Raw genomic sequence first — 21,070 nt, 5'->3', positions numbered from 1 at the left:
AACACAATTTTGGAATACTTACAATGCCACGCCTTCTCTGTACGTGTCACTTGCATGGTGTAACCTCCTTACACAAATATACAGAAACAATTTTAAAGTATTTGGTTCAGTTTTTTAGAATATTTTTCTATAAACAAGGGATCGAAAATCTAAAAAATGTATAGAAACTTGTTTGGTTGCAGTTTTAGAAGACTCTTAACTTAAAATTCAGTTCAAAATCGAGAATTCTCTTTCTATAAATACAACTTATCTTGTTATCCTACATTCTCAGGATATATGTATATAGTTTGAGACCTTTGCAAATGGTAAGAATGAGGGACGTCTAGAGTCACACACACAATCAATTTGAGGCTATTTTCATAATTGTACTAATATTACCGAATTATAACACTTTCGATAGAAAGAGCGTGTCCAATATGATAATAAACAGTTTTCACATTTTGAAATGGACTTCTAATGCCATTGGGTTAAATTAGGACAGAAATGTGTGTTGCTCTCTAAGTGTTTGTATGTAACAGTCCTTTTTCTCAAAAAGGTTAAAAACAATGACATTCTTAAACCCTACCCCCTTCCATTTAAAACAGTATGTAAAACCATTCCCGGTAAATTGACATAAATTGTCGTACAAATTTATTGAGATGTCCCATCAAGATTTCAAGAAACACCAACGCATAATGTGTGTGTATATATATATATAGACCCACACAATAATAATTTAATATTTTTAAGTCAAAGTCTAACACCGAGATATGTGAGTGTTATAATTAAAATCACAAAGAAAGATTTTTATTATGTACAAGGTAAGTGTCATTATTTCTTTAATTAAACACATCAACTTAAGATTTATAAATATCAATTCTTATGTTAGATGGTCTTCAAAACTTCAATAAAAAAGTAACTAAAATTTACTAAAAAGTTATTTTTATTGAATTAAATTGTAAAATATAATGTTTCAGTACCTTTTTAGGTTCAGATTCTATATTTTTTAAAATGATAGGAATGCATCTCTAATAGCTTTGTATATTGGTTTTACAAAGGATTTAGTTCACTATTAAAACATTATTAGAAGCCAAACACAAAAAATAAAATAAAATAAAATAAAAATAAAAATAAAAATCCCAGAAAATAAAAAGAAAAGAATCATTTTTTATGTAAAAAGTTTTACATTAAAAAAAAATTACGAAAATCTTTTACGTGAAAACAAAGGGGCCTAAAACGAATTTCTATAAATTATCACTAATCTGGATATTAGATTATTAACGGAAAGTGAGGAGAAATGGACACCTTTTTCCAATTCACTCCTCTTTGCCACTAAGGCTCACACTCTCAAACTTTTCTATTTTCATTTTATATCTATAGAAAATTTTAAAACTTCTCTGCATAAATTTTTTTATATTTTCATTTTTATGATAGAATTTTGGAATTCTAAAACTGCACCACACCACACTTATCTTTAGCCTCCAATTGATTCTCTCTTTCTCTAATCACTGGACACTTCATATCTTCTTCTTCTTCTTCTTCTTCTTCTTCTTCTTTTTTTCAAAAAAAAAAAAACAAATTTAGCCTCCAATTGATTCTCTCTTTCTCTAATCACTAGACACTTCATATCTTCTTCTTCTTCTTTTTTTATTAAAAAAACAAATTTAATTATATTAAATAAATAAAGCAATTGTATAAAAGAAAGAAAATGTAAATAGTGGGCCCTATCTGGTCCAACCTTGGCCCATGTGAAATAGGCATTACAAAGCGTGAAATCATACAAGGATCCTCCTTAATAGGTCCAATCAAACGAGAGCAAACAAGGCCCAAACTTGAAACCCCAAAAAAGGCCCATAGCAAAGTAGGTACCCCCCTTTTCACAATTTATTTTTAATTTATAAATAAAGGATCAAAATATTTAAGGTGAGCAAAAATGCTCTAAATAAGCATATTTGTGTACTTACGTGTTAAAGAGTTAACTTAGTCCACAAGGCTTTTGCCATAATACATCATACATGCAAATCATGAATTTACATCTCTTAAAAAAAATGTAAAAATCCATATTATAAAATGTGCAATTTCTTACTCATTTGATTTAAACTAATTACCTATTAATTTTTTTTGGAGAATCTAAGTAAAAATAGTTAAAGTTCTAAATAAAATGACAATTTTCATTCATTAATAATGGAAATGAAACGAAGAAAGAAAAAAAAAAAGAAAGAAAAAAAACGTCTACAAATTTCATTCTTTGTTGTTTCGAACCTATGCATGCATTTGAATGGACCAAATGCATGGCCAAACACACTATGGGGCAGTATTGGAAAGGGAGAATGTGTTTAGAAGCACACCCGGAGTCTGGGTGAACAAAGTGTGAATTGGAAATGGTGAAACTAGAAAGAAAAAAAATTGGTTCAATTTTGTAAATTAATTTTCTGCAATTCTTCAAATTCTAATTTCAAAACTCCAATTTCATACAACCGAACATAACCGAAGTATTTTTGACATCAAGTTGGCTTTGCAAGTTTTACTTCTATATCTATTACAAAAGTTTAGCTGAATCCTTGTTGATTCCGAATTTACCAATTTTGTTATCTAAAAGAAATTGAGTCGGATAACGAAATAAGAACGGAAAAAATTAACAGAATCCATTTCAGAAACAAGGAAACGGTTTTGTTAGTTTCTTCCAGCAAAAATATAAAACCATTAGGGCTTTAACTAAATCAATAATTAAGTGTTCCTTATAAATAAATAAATGGTGAGATAACAATTACTGCCAAACCAAGGCAGAGAGTGATGATATTCATTTTTTCTCGATACATGTTCATAAATCTTTCCATTTCTTTCATCTCTTTGATGTTGGCACAACCTCCTCCGCCTCTATTCATGGCGGTGCCAATTATACCAAAAAAAAAAAATTGACTGTATCCTAATCCCAGGCCAAATCAAGTTGCTTCTTCACTACTTATTTGATCGGTCGTTCAATTGATCTATCCTAGTTTTTATTTTTACTATATACCTGTTCACCAAAAATGTATTATGTAGTATTGTTTTGGGTTCAGTTGTAACGTTTTTTTATCTATTTGTAATTTTGTTCATGGAGTTTCTTTGTACACATCCTTGTTCTTACTTAGGTTGGACAACAAGAGGTGGTGATGGCAACATACGGGTATAGATCATTTTGCCTAAATCCGTATCGCCCTATTAAGAGATGAGTGTACACATGCATGCTCCGACCCGCTCCATTTACAATTTTTTTTTGTTTCTTCTTCTGTATTAATAAATTGATAAAATCTATATATTTTATACCATGTAAATAATGATATATATATATATATATATATATATATATATATATATATATGTATGTGTGTGTGTGTGTGTGTATATATATATATATGAACACAATGATGTGCATCATCTATAACACATATATACATTTATATATATAAAAAAACCCATACTAGCCCCGTAACCCGTGAAAGGTTTAAAATATAAATTCATACCTGCCCCTATGGTACATAAACGGTTTTCATACCCGTGCCATTAAGGACGGGACAGGACTTCGACAAGACTATACAAATTATCATCCCTAAACACATGCCCTATTAGACAACCTTAGAGGAACCGGTATGGTTGTTGTTTGGCCGCTCTCTATATTTTTCAATTATAAAATAAGGTGACATGGCACTTCACAAATATGGCCAGCCCAGCAAGCCGGCATGGTGCTGGTAGCCATTTTTATTATTCTTTCATTATTTTTATTTTATTATTATTATATTTTTTTGTAAAAAATTTCAAAACTTATTTTTTTCAATTGTTTGTTTATCTTTTTCCTAATAGTTATTTTCCTAACCACTAACGTTTTAAAAGTTTTTTCTTTCATGAAACATTTGTGGAATAAATTTGATAATAAATAAAGATGTTAAAAGCTAATACCAATATATATATATATACATATATAATATTTTCATATTTGATGTAGTGTCGTCAAATATGAAGGTGAGTGTATTTATTTCAAAAAAGTTATTGTCCTTATTTGTCATTTTTATGATTTTGTAATTAAAGATTATTTATGCATTTGTAATTAAAATGTAAAAATGACATACTCTCCTGTGAATAGGCCATTTATATTCTATCCAAGTAACTTCTTCTTGCTGGAAAGGTAATAAAAACGAGGTTAAGAGCAGCCACTTGGATGATAGTTTTTCTTGAGAATTGATGGTATTTACGATTTTTAGCAATGATGTGACTATATGTACTGTGAGTATCTATGGTGATTAACGCTACATTTCTAACTAAGCTTTGTCATTGCCTAGTCAGCAAGATAAGTAAAAAATTTACTAATTTACACTTTATTTTATCATATATACGAATACTGATTTATATTTTATATTTTTTATACAATATATTATACTCTAAATAAGATAATAGTTGTTTTCTCATTTTGAAAAAATTATAAAAAAAATAAAAATCATAGCCTCTCACTAACATTTATGAAATGCCCAAAATCTTATTTTTGAAATGAATCTGATTTTGTTTCTTTAATAAAATATATATATATATATGTTTTATACGAAAATTGTATGTATAAATTGTTAACTTGATAAATACAAATTTAACTTAAGTGTCAAGTCGCTTGTTTACCCACCAATTCAAGTAGCTTGTTTACCCACCAATTCAGTAAGACAGTAAATGGAGAGGATTTTTTCCCCCAAAATTATGGCTTATAGATGAAACCACATGTCATAGCAATAGTGATTGTATGTATTATGGGCTGCTCTGACGCGCATAATCAGTTTTGTATACCTAGGATATTGTTCCCACGTATCTTGAAAGTCAAATTATATAGCTTTAAGAATGGAATGGTCACAAGAGTATGTAATGAACTTCAATTATTTTATTTCCAAAAAGTGTATTTGCTGTAATCACAAGTTGATTTTTTTTTTTTTTTTAACAGTCAAGAAATTCAAGGAATTTAACTCTAGCAATGATCTTTTTGTAATAAAAAAATTTAAAGATTAAATTAAATTTGGTTGTAATTATAATTTTTGTAGATTTGAAACTAAGGGGCTGCTTTGAGGTGTTGAACAATTGCTGAAAAAATCTGAAAATTTACACCCTTTGTAAGTGTTTCTAGTTGATTTTGTTTGAGTCATAAGTCTTTAACATTGGTTGTAGAGATGGTTTGACTTGATTGTCTCTCTTTTAGAGTCGGTTGTATTTTCAGGTATTAAGGCTTTTTTTTTTTTTTTTTTTTTTTTAATGGTAAAGCAAACACACACACATTTTTGCTCACGCCTAGGCTCGAACCCCTCCCCTCTTCTTTGAAGATGAGGAGGTTATACCATTAAACCAAAGACCCTTTGGTAAGGATTAAGGTTTTTCATTTGAGGATGCTGTGGTATCAAAGGTCAAGAATAGATTAAGGGATTGTGATTTCCTTTACCAGCGCTCATTAAGCGCAGTAATGACTATACACTCCTCGCGACTTCATAAGAAACTCGAATAAGTTTAACTCAATGTCTCACTTTTTCTCAAAAATTCAATCTTTATAAATTAAAAAGGTCTGGTGACATAATAGGTACATTAATTGACGTATTTTCATTCAAAGATTCAATCTTTCCTCATTAAAACTCTTTGTACCTTCAAAGAAACTCAAATAAGTTTAACTAAAAACTCTCATTTTCTTTCAAAGATTCATTCTTTATACATTAAAAGGGGTTAGTGACTTAAAAGATACATTGATTGAGGTATTTTAGTATAAGTAAAAGATCTAAAAATGCCTTGTTTTGAAAATGAACGAAGGTTATCAATCAACTTAGAACAGCATCAACCTCCAAAAAAAAGTCTGTCTTCTTACCCTCTATTCGTAGTTCTTCCCGCAGTTTCTGCTCAATTACTAGGAGTTGTCAATACTCGATCCAACGTAGATCCAAATTCATCCCAGTCCGCTGCATATGGAGACAAATCAATGCGCACTACCTCCAACACATCAAAATAATCAAATTTCAAGTTGTTAGTTGGACAGGTCAACGGCATAGGTGGAACAATCGCAAGATGTTCTTCATTCAAAACTTTTGCCCACGATTCATGCAATCTTCTTGCAAATTCATCGTAAGTATTGCAACCTAACATTTCCAGTAGTGTCTATTAAATCAGGTTCAACTCCATCTAGGACATACATGGGCAACCCTTCATAGGTATCATTTTGACCCTCCCTGCCAATCCTTCCAGCATTCAAAAGGCCACCTGGAATGGGATAGGCTAAATCAAAATATATCTAAGTCCAGTATAAAGTTATATATATATATATATATATATGTATATATATGTATATATGTATGATATACGTAGTATCATATTAGATTAGTAAAGTAAGTTAAAAATATATAATATTAATTATTCTCTGTATGTAACTTTGAGTGCATCACAGCTTTCTATTTCATTGTTGTACACTTACTAGATCCGATGCACGAAACAAGCCAAAAGCTCACAACTCTATCGTTGGTTTACAATTGTCGTACACTTTTGTGCCCCCAACCATATATCTTTCTCTCTACAAGTCCATATCTATAGAAGTCTCCCATGCCAATATTAGTCAAGATGCTCAGAGAGCTTATTTTGTCCTAAGTTGGGTAATCCTTATTGATGGACTCTCTCTTCTTTGTTGTTTCATTTCAACATTTTAGAGCTTTGTCAATGCTCAAACTGATAACGTTAAATTAAAATTGCACAGTCTTCCTTTCATTTTTCACAGATAAAATTAGGGTTTAGAGAGATGAAAAAGAAGAGAGACCAAGTAGATGAATCATATTACACACTATTGTTTCAGAATTTCAGGAACTGAAAAATCGTGTGTGAAGTGACCAAAGAATCTTGTAACTAAAATAATTAGACACTGTGCTCAATAGTATGTCTTCAACTCTAAATTTCCTTCAATTCTAAGTGTTTTAGCTTAATTTGAGTGCATCAACATATTATCAACTTCATCAGTCATCATCACAAGAGTCAACGTTGACATCAACATCCTCATCTAGAATCACGTAATCCTCTTGCATATATATACATTTGATTAATATAACTGAAAAGAGACTTCCTATCATGATTGGTCATTTTAAAACCAACATCACTGTTACAACGGTAAGGGGATTTATATAATTCAATTAGCTAGGCGAAAAAAAAAAAAAAAAACATACCTGTATTCTTTTGCCATACTCCACCCATTCCCATCAACTCTCTTCTTTTAGAAAAGAGACCTATGTTATTAGGACAAAAGAGGAAAAGTTTTAAAAACGTTAATAAACATGTAAAACATATATTCTGAAATTGAATACTAAACTTCCAATTCTTTAATTCCCATTAATAAATTGTTCGAGCATCACATCATAACAATATTATATGTATGTATGTAGAAACAAAAACAAAAACAAAACATAAGTATGTAAAACATGAATAAATAAACGTAATCAATAGCTAAAAATGCTAATAAAAATTTTAGAAAAAGTAAGTGTTTGTACCTGATGACTGAGGAGACATGTTTCTTGAACCTTGTTCTTGCTAAATGTTAAGGCCCGATGATAACACTAAAATTATGAAACACTCAAGTTGTGAGGAAGAGGTTTCACAATCTCACTCATAACAATTAAAACACCACCATCTAAGTACTATATGTATCATGTATCAACCCAACCCAACTATACTTTCAGTCAAAATGTTGAACACCTATCCGTAAAAAGAGGTGTGATTAACACATATTATACTCAGCTCTTATGTTAAATTAATCCAATAACAAAGTACAATGCTTCAATTTAGGAATAATCTTCAAAATTAACAAATCAATATCTTGATATTCTGCATTCTAATAACAAAAGAAAATCAAAAACCAAAATTTGAAAATAAAAATATGGCAGAAAGATTGAATATATCCTTCGTGCACAACAGAGATTGTATTTCTTTGTGGAACAAAACATTCAGGATTTCTCAATGGGGTGGGCTAAATCAAAATATATCAACCAAAATCATATGTCGTTTAATTCAATTTTAGTTAACTACCAATGTTTCTTTAGACAATTGACTTGATTAAGGCATAGAAAATCTTATTTGGGTAATTAATAAAAAAAATTACCAATTTATTTCCGAACAATTCACCACTCAGTACCCTATCCCTTCTTTTGACCAATTTACTAATCCTATTTGAGAATCTACTAGTGGAAGCAGAGTGTGAGGTAGTTCATGGCAAGCCCCTTACAACGCTATGGAATTCACTCAAAAGCATGTGTTTTGTAAGTATTTTAATTTTCAACAAGTAACTTTAGAGCTTTACCCGATATTAAGTACTTTTGCTGGTCAAAGTCCTTGTTATGATTTTTTTTTTAGTTCTGAAAAGATTTCCATCTTCAAAAAGCTTGGCATGTTGATAAAAATTGTTTCAGATTCAATCTATGCAGATTTCTAATCCAATTCAGATTTTTTTTTTTTTTTTTTACATGCCCAGATTCAAATTTAAAAAAAAAAAAAAAAAAAAAAATTTATTTTGCTGAAATAAAATGTAGATTACAGATGATTACCTCAAAATGCAATGCATATTTTGCTAATTTATATTTTAAAAAATATATATTTAAAAAAGATGATAACCAATTAGTCTTTCAAATCCTGCAAAGGGAGATCCTGTTTCAGTCATTATCTTGACAAATATTTATAACCAAAATTCATAAAATAAAATAAAATAAATTATATAAAAAAGATGACAAAAAATTTCACCAAATAGGATTTAGTTTGCAAAACAAAAATTACAGAGCTTGATTAGCATACATACAAGTTAGCAGTTGCAGAGAGAGAGGGGGGCAAGCTTGAGAGACAGCGGCCGAAGCTTGCGAACGGCGAACCCGATCTGGAACAGCGGGCGATGGAAACTGAAAGATTTGGGTTTCCGATATGGGTTTTGAACTTTTGATTCTTGCAGACAGATAGATAAACTGAAATATATGGGTTTTGAACTTCTGATTCTTGTAGATTTTGTAGGTTGCAGTTGCAGTTGCAGTTGCAGAGAGAGAGAGAGAGAGAGAGAGAGAGAGAGAGAGAGGCGCAAGTTCAGAGTGGAGAACGAGAATAGAGATGAAGGCGATTGGTTACTCGGTGAGGCACTGAGGCTGAAATGATTTGCCCTAAAAATATGTTGTTCTTTGGTGACCCAGCATCCATGGGCTGTAAACTTTGAGGCCCTAGGCGACCACCTTTGTGGTCTTGGGTCTAGTCTTGGGCTTATTTAGTTTGGACTCTTATTTTAGTTTGGTAGTTGAGTTGACTTGGACTTAATTTGGTGGACTAATTATATTAATAATTTTTTTTTTTTAGACTAGGTTAAAATTAGTATAGTAAAAAGATTAGAAATAATGGCACTTACCTTCCTTATACATTGTTTAAGTAATAAAAATCTTTCTTATGATTTTAATTATAACACTGACATATTTTGGTGTTAGACTTTGACTTAAAAATGTTAAATTATTGTTATACCTATTGTAGTAGTTATTATTTTTAATGTAAAATATCTTCTTCTTCTTTTTTATTTTTTTATTTATAAACAAAGTAATATTTTTAAACTTTTTTAGGGTATGTGTTGAATTTTAAGTAAATGTTAAATATGACAGTAGACTACATTTTTCGATTTTATGAATGAGGACTGAGGAGTATGTAATGTACAGGAGAGATAATATGTAATTATCCCTCATCTAAAAGGCTTACCAATTTAACTATTAAATAAATGAAAATTTATGTGTGCAACATTTGAGGGGAGGGAAAAATTAATACAGAGTGAAAACTAATTTTTATTTTTATTTTTATTTTTATAATACTACTAATTCTTATTTTTATTTTTATAATACTAAAAAAATGTTAATGTCGTTGTGTGCCACGTGAACAGTAACAACCCTGCACTGCCTGTTAACAATGACACGGCTTAAAATTGGTTTTTCCTACTCTGGGGAAATAACCTCAAATTAATTCTGTGTGTGACCCTACACATCCCTCGTTCTTACCATTTGCGAAAGTCTCAAACTATATACTCATATTCTTTAATTGTACAAAATGAACTAAACAACCATACGTGGACAATGTTGATTACTGGGTATTACTTTTCCAATAGAGAGATGGACCTCTTTGGTTCAGTTTTTGAGAATGCAGGATTACAGAAAAGTTGTATTTATAGAACTATAGAAGAGTTCAAATACAATTCAGCTATAGAAGAGTTCTAATACAATTCAGTTTTTTTTTTTAAATTCATGCCCAGTTTCAAATTTTCTTGTAGACATAATTGACGACGACGACGACACAACAACAACAACAACAAATATTTGTTTTGCTAAAATAAAATGTATTACGGTGATTACCTCAAAATGCAATGCAAATTTTGTTAGTTAAAAAATAATAATAATAATAATATTTAGTTTCCAAAAAAAAAAAAAGACGATAAAAAATTTCACGAAATAGGATTTAGTTTGCAAAACAAGAATTACAGACCTTGATTAGTTGACTTAGAAGAAGAAAAAAATTAAAACAAAACCCATACATACAAGTTAGTAGTTGCAGAGAGATAGGGGACAAGCTTGAGAGTTGAGAGACAGCGGCCGAAGCTTGCGAATGGTGAACATGAACCGGAACAGCGGGTGATGGAAACTAAAAGATATGGGTTTTGATTTTTTGAACAATCTGAAATGATATGCCGATATGGGTTTTGAACTTTTGATTCTTACGGACAGATAGATAAACTGAAATATGTGGGTTTTGAACTTTTGAATCTTGTAGATTTTGTAGTTTGCAGTTGTAGAGAGAGATGGCAAGTTCAGAGTCGAGAAGGAGAATAGAGATGGAGATGCTTGGGGAGGCTGAAATGATTGGCCCTACAAATATTTTGTTTTTTTGGTCACCCATCATCCATGAGCCTATAATTTTGAGGCCCCATAAATTTTGAGGCCAACTGCCTTTGTCGCATTGGGTTAGGGTCGGCCCTAGACTTATTTGGCTTGGGTCTTTATTTTAGTATGGTGGCTGAGTTGACTTGGGCTGATTGAGTAGGCTAATTCTATTAATAATTTTTTTTGGGGGGGGGGGCTGGGCTAAAATAAATATAGGAAAAAAATATATTTTTTTTGTGGGCTCAAGCCCACCCCTACATCCTCCCTTATTCTTCATCATCTCCTTCATTATTGGTGCCAAAATTTAATGGTCCAAATTGAAAGTCCCTAATGTTCAGACTTTCCCTTCCCATCCGTAGTATTTCATGTTATCCAAATATGGTCTAAAAGTGTACCATATACTATAATATTATTATTTAAATATTATGTATCAATATATATATATATATATATATATATATATATTAAAACAATAATAATATATAAAATTTTCTAATAAAATATAATTATATATAGGGCGAATTGCAAAAAAAATACCCTGGACTATTATCCATTTGCAAGAAATCCCCTTATAATGTTTTTGGTAAGAAACCCTCCTTAACTATCCTAATAGAGTGATTTACCTTGCTTTCGTTTAACAATCTTGTGAGGTAATTTTTTTTGACCAAATTACCCTTACATCTGGGCTAGTAGCTTCAGTTGGGTCTTCAACACGTGAGAAATAAAAAAATTTAGGTCTTCTTCCTCACTTTTATAATAATTGTGTAAGAAAAGAGAGAGTAATATATATTAAAAAAAAAAAATACACAAAGAAGGAGCTCCAAAAATCAAACAAATGGAGTGTAGTTCTGTGACGGCCCTGGTTTTTCAAGCCAATGCGTCCTGTGATAATCCGAAGATTGACCCGATAACGGATCCAAATGCAGAAGTAAGAAATAAGACAATGGTCTCCTAATGCACAACACACCTCTAAGACACTAAGGTAACCTTCCATGAAGTCATGGAACTCAAAGAGAACTGACGCGGAAGAAAAAGATCGAAAAAAGATCAAATAAGCCCCCAGGAGCAAAATAGTTTTTTCACATGGAGCCAACATCCCTAGGAATGTATATCATTCCCAAGACTCATCCGTGGCTTCCCATAAAGTCACGGAACTCAAAAGAAAGTAGCGGAAGCGAATGAAATGAAAACCGGACAAATTAAGTCGCAAGGGCAAAATGGTAATTTTTTAAAACTAAAGAATCGAGTGTTACCGAGCACACGACTGGAAAGACAACAAAAAACTAGTTAGGATGGACTCAATAATCGCATGATTCGGAATCCGGACGAAGGAGAAAAGACAAAACAAGGAAAAACGAGCAAATACGGCAAAAGGGTAAACTGGTAATTATCCAGGAAGATCCAGGTGCAACTGAATAGACCGTTGGACAGATGACGAAAAAATAATCGAGTTTAAAAAAAAACTCATCCAAATCGGAGTCCGAACGAGGGAGAAACGAGCGAATGAAGTTTAGTTGACGAAGCGGCAACGGCCAAGGCAGCCCCACAAGCACGCATGCGCGCACAAGGCTGCTGGGGGCAACCCTTAGGGCTACTGTGCAAAATTTTATTTTCTGCCAGAATTGAGAGTCGAAACGAGGCCCGAAACGAATTTTTCTAGAAAAACACGAAGAAGAAACTCTCCTTAAAATCGAGTTTTCTACCCAGCTACGCAAAAAAAAAAAAAAAAAAAAGGACGCTGTGAAATCCACAAAATGTCCCTTGATCAGAATAGGTCAAAAGGGTCAAAAAGCTGCTACATGGACTTTTCTGAAATCTGCCAGAACAGAGAGCAAAAACGGGGCCCTTAATGACATTTTCTGGAAAAACACGAAGAAGAAACTCCCCCTGAAATCGAGTTTTCTACCTGGCCATGCAAAATAAAACTAAAAAAACACTGTGAAATACCTAGAATGCCCCTAGATCAGAAAATGGCAAAAATTCAGAAAATGCAACTTTGCACCAAGTATGCATTTGATCCTAAATGCATTTCTAGGTTGAAACGAATGTGCACGCAAGCGTAATAAATTAATGATTTCAAGCGTGCGGGAATGGTTCACGGCTCCCGAGAAAATTCGGTTCAAAATCCGACCCCCTGACGACCAAAAATGGCTAAAATGGACTTGGAATCGAAAATTTGAAATCCGAAAATATGAAATGGTTTCAAATTACCGTTGGGCCTTTGGCCACACTTTATATATGACTAATGAGACCCTATGAAAGAATAGAAATGGGAATCCCACACTCGAGGCAACCATGGTGAAACTATAACTTGTCATTTTTTCAATATTTCCAATATATTTCATGAAGTCAAAAGATTACATAAGATGTGAAATAATTGTCATTGGCCTCCAGCCTCATCTCATACATGATAAATACATTGCAAAAGGTGCACTCATGTACACATTACATATAATGATCAAGGTTTACAACATATGACAAGATAAACCAAAATAAGGCGTGATGTGCTAACATGTGCACATTCTAGCTATACAAAAATACACCAAGTAAGCATGCAAGCCTAGGAATATTGAGCATCCCAACTAACGTTTCCTTACCTGAAAAATAGCCCCAAACCACAGGGTGAGTAATTCATGATTACTCGTAGGAAATGAATATGCGTATGACCTAAAGGTTTAAAAATTTTGCATGTTGATATATATCATTACATGTGGACCATGCCACCTAGAATCTAAGTCAAGTGGCTTGTATAGGATCATTCCTAAGTCAGGAAGCATAGAAGAACATGAAACAAGATATCTAAGGAAATTAACAAGATTAAAACAATTCAATTAACACGACAAGGATAAGCATGAAATTAAGGATAAAACATAATGTCTATGCATTTAAATAAGGTTGGAACATTCCAAATAACACGACAAGGTTCTTAGATCTTCAAGGAATACACTTGAAATTTAAGGTTTAAATCAAACAATGTGGATACTCGGATATCGCCCGGATTAGAACCGTACTCTTGGGATCACTTTAGGGATACTAACCCATGGGTACCTTCCCCTAGTGCACACTTTATTGTAGGGAGCTCTCTATCTCCCGTACTATAACCAAGTCCTAGCCATATCAAGTCTTGATTGATATTGTCGAGTTTCCAAAATCAACAAGTTATGCAAATCAAGATAGTATCAAGATACAAGTAATACATTAAACCACATTCCATGCACAACCAAGATTTTGAAACACATAAGTCATGCCCTAAGCTTTAACTATAATGGCATATGAAATGTCAAGAAATCATAGTATGCATCTACATAGGCTACAAACTAGGATATATAGTACATAGAATCCATTGATGTAAATATACCACTAGTATAAGACACATGATTTAATTATTTGTCTAGCCATACATGAATAATTAAATGACTCCAAGACAATTGTACAAGTTCATTAACTACATTATTGAAACCAATATACAACAAGTCATGATGATGCATGATAAAAAGGCAAAAGCCCTATGAACTATAAGTCCAATTCATTAGAACACTAATACACATGTCAATGAAATCATGTATCATGAGTGCATGCAAAAGTGGAAGCAAAACCAAACATGAAAAGTGAGGTTACGCGAAAGAAAACGCTAACCGGAAAAGAAATAATTAAATAAATAAATAAAATAATAATAATAATAATAATAATAATAATAATAATAATAATAATAATAATAATAATAATAATAATAATAATAATAATAATAAAACAAAGTGTGGAAAAGGTGAGGAGATGACACGGCCCTCACGAAACAACACAAGACATCCACAAGGAAGAGTGTCGAGATTATTCCCGAGCACTCAAAATGACACGAAGGGCTAAAACCCGAACTTTGCAAAGAAACTTTAACGGAAAAAAAAAATATTCTGAAAAAATGGAGGAAAGTAAAGGAAGGAAAATAATCGGGTCATTACAAGTTCAATGACCTACCTTAAAAAACAATATATCCCCTTAGAAAGAAAGAGTGATTCGGAGTCTTTTGTGTGCGTGGCGCGTGTCCCTTCAAACAGAGAACTTAAAGCTTCACGACCCGCATACTTCAACGGTAACTAATCTAGACAACTACACTAGCTCTAAGCAAAAAATGACTACCTTTAGCTACAAGATTTGATCCAAAACCAATTGAATCGAGATATCAAGAGAGAAGAATTTCGACGAGCCCCAACTTTGGTGAACAACTCTAAACTCCAATGAGCTTAGTCCAGTTTGGCGAGCAGTATGTCACAGATTACATCGACCCAGCTTCAATGGTGAGCATAACCAAACTGACAGTGAGCTCCAAGGTGTCCATGCAACTCCGATGAACACGCAGCAATCTCCTCCAATGACGGTGTGAACGGCTCTGGCGATCTTTTTTCAGAACCAAACCAGTTTGGCGAGTGCAAGTTAAGCAAACTCTAGTTTAGTCTGGCGACGCTATAATGGACCAAACAGATAGTCTCTCTGGCAACAATTTTGCTTGGATGAACGGAAATATCGCAGGCTTTCGAACAATTTCATTTTTTTTTAACTTCCAAGCATCTAAAATGAAATGATTAAATGCCAGTGAAAAGTAATTGTTTACTCGAAATTTCTTCTTTTTCTTCTTCTCTCCTTTTTTTTTTTTGAAAAAAATAGTAGATTTTTAATTCTTTCTTCCATGGCTATATTCTTTAGGGTTTCATGGAAGTTAATTATATATGTGTGTATGTAAACAGTGGTATATTTTTCATTCTTTCTCCTAAAATTTTGTCTTAGTTGGTAAGGGAGCCGAATAAAATAAAGAAAATGGTATAGAATAACCAAAAAAAAAAAAAAATCAAAGGAGAAGACTGTAATACCCCTAATTTTAAAAGGATAGTCTCGGTAATTATTTAATTGTTTAATTGCATTTTTATTTTATTTAATTGGTTATTTGTTTGTGTGTTTATTTAATGGTTATTTTAATTGGATTTTGTTTTGCTTTTATTGATTAATTATTTTATTTAAATTGGTTGATTATTTTATTTGTATATTTATTTTAGTTTCACAGTTTATTTTAATTGGATTAAGTTAAATATTTTATTTATTAAATTAGGTTATAGTTTTAACTGTAGAATGGAATTCACGTGTGTAGCCGTCACTGTTTTAAAACGTCGGTTTTGTTATGGGCCGACAAGGATTAGGATTAGGGCTCTATCTCTACACATACAAGGAATAAGGTTTAGTTAAGTCTCTATATATATAGAACAGTACGTCAACTTAGGGTTTTGAGAATACACAACCCCTATTCACGTACCAAAGATACAGAGATAACAGAGTCTTGTGAGAGAACTGAACGAGAGAAAACAGAACAAGGCTTAGGAGGAGAACAGAGAGGACCAAGGGAGAGTTGTGGTGGATTAAACCAAAACCATAGGAGTCTTAAGGGTGGTCAGTGTTTGCCGAAAAATTAGGAAGACGGTGACAAAGTTTTGAGACCAAAACTGCAGGCAAGTTCTTTTCTTTCTCCTTCCCTTTGGCTCGTGTTCTTTGCACCTAGATAGCATCTAGGGTTTTAATTAATCAGTAATCGGGATTTATGTTTTTAGTATATGCTTTATTGATGATCTGTTTTTATTAAAATCAAATCTGCTTACAATTTGTGCATGTCTGCTTTCGGTTTTGTTCCTTAAAGCATGTTAAGTTCTGTTGTGATTTTTGTTACTGTACTTGCTTCCATCTTCTATAAACGAATCATGGGGATGTTAATGGGATGATATAAGATCTTAGGTTCAGTATTGATGAGGAACAAAGGGGTTGGAATGGAACTGTTGTTGCAAAATAGTTTCAGTTTGTTCCTAAAGTATGTTTAGTTCTGTAGCAAATTTAATCTTTGTATTTAATTCCAATTGTTGTTATTAAACCATTGGGATGCTATTTGGTATTAATAAGACCCTTAGGATCAGTTTTAGAAACCAACTGAAGGGTAGAAAGTGGCCGGGGTCATCAGAAACAAAGAAGGAAGCGGAACAGTGGGCTCCCCCTTTTTAGTGGCGACTCCAAAGTGTTTTGGAGGTGGCTCCAAGCACTTTGAGGCTGCTCTAAAAGTTTTTGGAGCCGGCTCAATGTTGGTTTGAGCCTGCTCTATTTTTTTTTAGAGCAGGCTCTTTCCATTTTGATGCGTACTGTAAGTTTTCAGCTACTGTTTAGGCTCTTGGGGTTTCTGAACAGTTTTAAAACTTTAATGGGGTTTTCAATAATTAATTTAGGATGTAATTAAGGTCTTGTATTGCATAAAATACCCTCTTTGTATTAATAAAATTAACAGTGCGCTATTTAACAACTTGTGCGCGGTTAATTGCTGGAAGGAAGTTAAATTGTTTAATTTTAATTTAACAATTTAGGGTGCTATAATATGATTCTAAATTAAATTTTAGATGTATGAAGGAGTCTTTTAATTGACAAATTGGACTTGTAGCATAGTTTATGGTTCAGTGCTAAAACAATAAAACAGTATACAAAGATGCAACCTAGCATGCTGTTGATGGATAAAAGGAACTGAATTGTTAGAATTAATTTTAGCAATTTCTTGGACAATATTATAATTTTAAAACTTATTTATATGCATGATAGAGTTGTTGATTTATTAAAATTGGTCTATTCATGCTCTGGATGTTAATCGTTGAACTGTTAAACAATACATTGTTTAACTCTTGGATTTAAATTGTTGAACCTTTAAACATCTTTCTGCAATGATTTGGATATTGGTTTGGATTGTAAATTACTAGCTTAATACTTATGTGTCACAATTTACATGGATATGGAAGATTGTATGTACCGGTATGGGACGGTGACATATTAGGGATGGTTTAGCTCAAAATGCTTAAACCTAACCTATCGGATTAAATGAATGGATTGGAAAATATTGAATCCTAATTGTGACTAAGTCAGATCAACTGTGATTAAGTTGAATGGCTTCCTAGATTAATGGATGGAGGATAAGTCATATCAACTGAATAAGTTGAGTGACTAACTAGTATGTTTTGTATGTCTCCTCAATAAATAATTGAATGACATATTATGGTTTTGGACGGATTTTAGATATATGATTATGGTACCACGATATAAGCTTAAGTCTCAGAGTCGTTGGTTAGGATGCGTATATGCAGTGGATGCATAGCTGGATATAGTAGGTAGGTGTACCTTGTTAGGTCTAGGTACTTATGCCCACCCTTGGATGCGTTTTCGCATGTTGCCTTTTATTCAAGTTGAGACCCCTATTGTAGGCCAGTGAATGTCCCTTAGTATGGATATATATATATATATATATATATATATATATATGTATGGACTAAATAGATATTGTGAGGTATCTATGGTGTATCTGCATATTGGGTCACTATAAGGATTGCAGTTAGTTTAGAACTTGCTCGTGGGTCTGACCCACTCTTCTATTATTCTTTTCAGGTACAGGATGGTTCCAGCTTTAGAGCTTGATCGTGCTGTTCGAGGACAGTTTCCATTCGTCAGATTACGTAGGACTTCTCACGATATTTCAGTTTTATTTACTTTCAGTTTTCAGTTCAGCTGGGATTTTATTTAGGGGTCCACTAGATAGATTCCCGAGTTGTAATCATAAAGGTTTTGGATGTTGGATTTTATTAAGTTTTATCGGTTGAGGATTCTACATTAGTATTCATTTCAGCTTTTAATACTTATTCTTATTTCATTTTGTCATATGTGTTCGTTATAAAATATTAATTGTCTGATATTCCCTTGGGTTTGGGCCTAGGCCTGATCAACCCGTGTCTCGGATCCGAGGGGTATCACAAAGACCCAAGGATAATTTAATCAGAAAAAATTGCCTCACAAGATTGTTAAACGGTGGTAACTTAAATCACCTCCTCCTCATAGTTGACGGGGGTTTCTTGCTAAAAACATTCATAAGGGGAGTTTCTTGCAAATGGGTAATAGTCAAGGATTTTTTTTTACAATTCGCCCTTATATATATAAAATAAAATAAACTATATAAAAAAATCTGTTAATCGGTCGAGTCTAGAATTAAATTTTATCTCTTTAAGACAGATTCGCCCCGCTATGGTACTGACGGAAACGGATTTGATTCAACGACCTTTTTTTCTTCAGTAGCAGCACTATAAACTGAAGAAATGGAAGAACTGGCTTGGTGTAGTACTCTCTTTGTGACCTGAATTCAAATTCAGACTCTAATACTATGTTTATGCAAAGGGGAAAGAATGGGGAATTGAAGAAAAATTCAGAAGAGTAGAAGTATTCTGAATTTTTTGTGTTGTTTGAAAATGACCCCAAGAAGGGTAATTATAGGCAGCCTGGTGCCTTTTCGGGTGGCCAGAACCATCACCTGCGTTAAATGTGATGGTTTAGTTCGGAACAGGTGCAACCCTTTGAATGCACTAGTTCGGACAGTCACACCTATTCATGAAACCTATTTAAATAAGCCCAGCCCCAAAAAGATAAATTAAGTACATAGAAATTTCGTTTAGTAAAAAGAATAACCGGACTATACAATTAAGCCCAATGTGATACACCTTGATTCTAGAGCCACGGCTGATCAAGTCCAAGCACAGACCTAAGGGAATATCAAACAAGTAATATTTAAAGGAACACGGAATACAAAATGAATTTATAAATAAATAATAAAGGCTGAAAGAATTCTAAAAATATAATCCTCAAAATTAAATGATTAAAACCCAATAATCCAAAACCTCCAATATTATTAAACAACTCAGGAATCCATCTAGTGGACCCCTCAAAATCCGAAACTGAAAGGTAAACAACTGAAATTAAAATCCAAAACTAAACCATAAAGTGAAATCTTACGTCATCAGAAGAATGAAGGACCGTTTCTGCTCAGCGCGAACAAGCTCTAAGACTAGAACAGTTTGCTACCTGAAAAAATAATAGTGAGTCAGGTCTACGAACAAGTTCTATTCTAACTACAATCCAAACAAAGACCTGATACATAGATATATCCTAGATAACTCAACAATAACTACGTAGTCCGTACATAAATATATCCATACTAAGGGACTCTCATTGTACTACAGGCCGGTCTCAACTTGACTAGTAGGCAACATGCAAAATGCACCTGAGGTAGGCATGAGTACCTAGACCTAATAGGGTACACCTCCCAATGCATATACGTTCCCTAACCATTGATCTTGAGACTCAAGCTTATATCGAGGTACTATAATTATATATTTATAATCCATCCAAACCAAGGTAGTGCCGCTCAACTGTTCGTTGCCTTGACACGACATATCCGTAGGAATTAACTTTATAGTTAATCCCTTCCTTAATTCCAGAGTAGGTAGGACTTAGCGTTTTGAGCTAATCCATCCCTAGTATAACACCATCCCATACCGGTGCATACAATCCATACATCCACTAATTGATGAAATACATAATTAATCTTACATCAATTAAGTCCATACAATTGATAATGCAGATAATAAAATATACACGTCAATTACTCCATAATAAGCATAGTAAAAATCTGTAACTTAACATGCTTATCTAAACGTCAAGTAAGCATAATAAAAATCTGTAATTAACATGCTTATCTCATAACATTGATACATGATTAATCAGTATAAGCATCCATTAAAAATTTTGCTAAAATAACAATAACAATTTAAATCGTCAATAACCAAAATAGTAAACATATTTGTTTAAGAATATATACATCGTTCTAGCCATAACCACTATGTGGTTTATTAAACATTAATACACACTCCGGGGAATTAATCTACATCCTAAGCACCATATTAATTCTTCTTAGAAGTTCTTAATACTCTATGGAACTTCAAAATCCAAGCCTTATGGCCCAGAACCACCCAGAAACGCGTTAAAACCATCAACCAAACAAAGAGCAGCCTCCCCCGTAGAAGCAGCCACCTCCATAAAGCATAGAGCCGGCTCCCCCTTCAAGGGAGCTGCCTCCCTTGCATGTAGAGCCGGCTCCCTTCCATGGGGAGCCGCCTCTTTGAGAGGGGAGCCTGCTCCCTTCAAAAGGGAGCCGGCTCTCCTCCTATTTTCCCCTCTGTTTCGTCTTGGGCGAGTTTAAACCTCTCTGAAACTCTCTGCTAAAGTTTCTAGGGTTTCTTCTATGTCCCAATTTATTTCAAAACTCATTAAAAACCTTAGTATGAACCATTACA

General features: G+C 32.9%; 1 long non-coding RNA gene across 1 annotated transcript; it reads right to left on the bottom strand.

Annotated features, from left to right (window-relative positions):
- Positions 1-5,216: 5,216 nt before the first annotated feature.
- Positions 5,217-9,143, bottom strand: LOC132284484 (uncharacterized). The gene is made up of 4 exons (XR_009472291.1): positions 8,795-9,143; positions 7,497-7,562; positions 7,176-7,235; positions 5,217-6,228 (listed from the first exon to the last, which is right to left on the bottom strand). It is a non-coding gene; the product is annotated as an uncharacterized LOC132284484 (long non-coding RNA).
- Positions 9,144-21,070: the final 11,927 nt, after the last annotated feature.

This window comes from Cornus florida, unplaced genomic scaffold (genome assembly GCF_030987335.1).
Source record: "Cornus florida cultivar Cherokee Brave unplaced genomic scaffold, ASM3098733v1 CherokeeBrave_3.0.0_Hap2_Chr11, whole genome shotgun sequence".
In the NCBI taxonomy this organism is placed as follows: domain Eukaryota; kingdom Viridiplantae; phylum Streptophyta; class Magnoliopsida; order Cornales; family Cornaceae; genus Cornus; species Cornus florida.
This window is presented reverse-complemented; position numbering and strand designations above follow the sequence as displayed.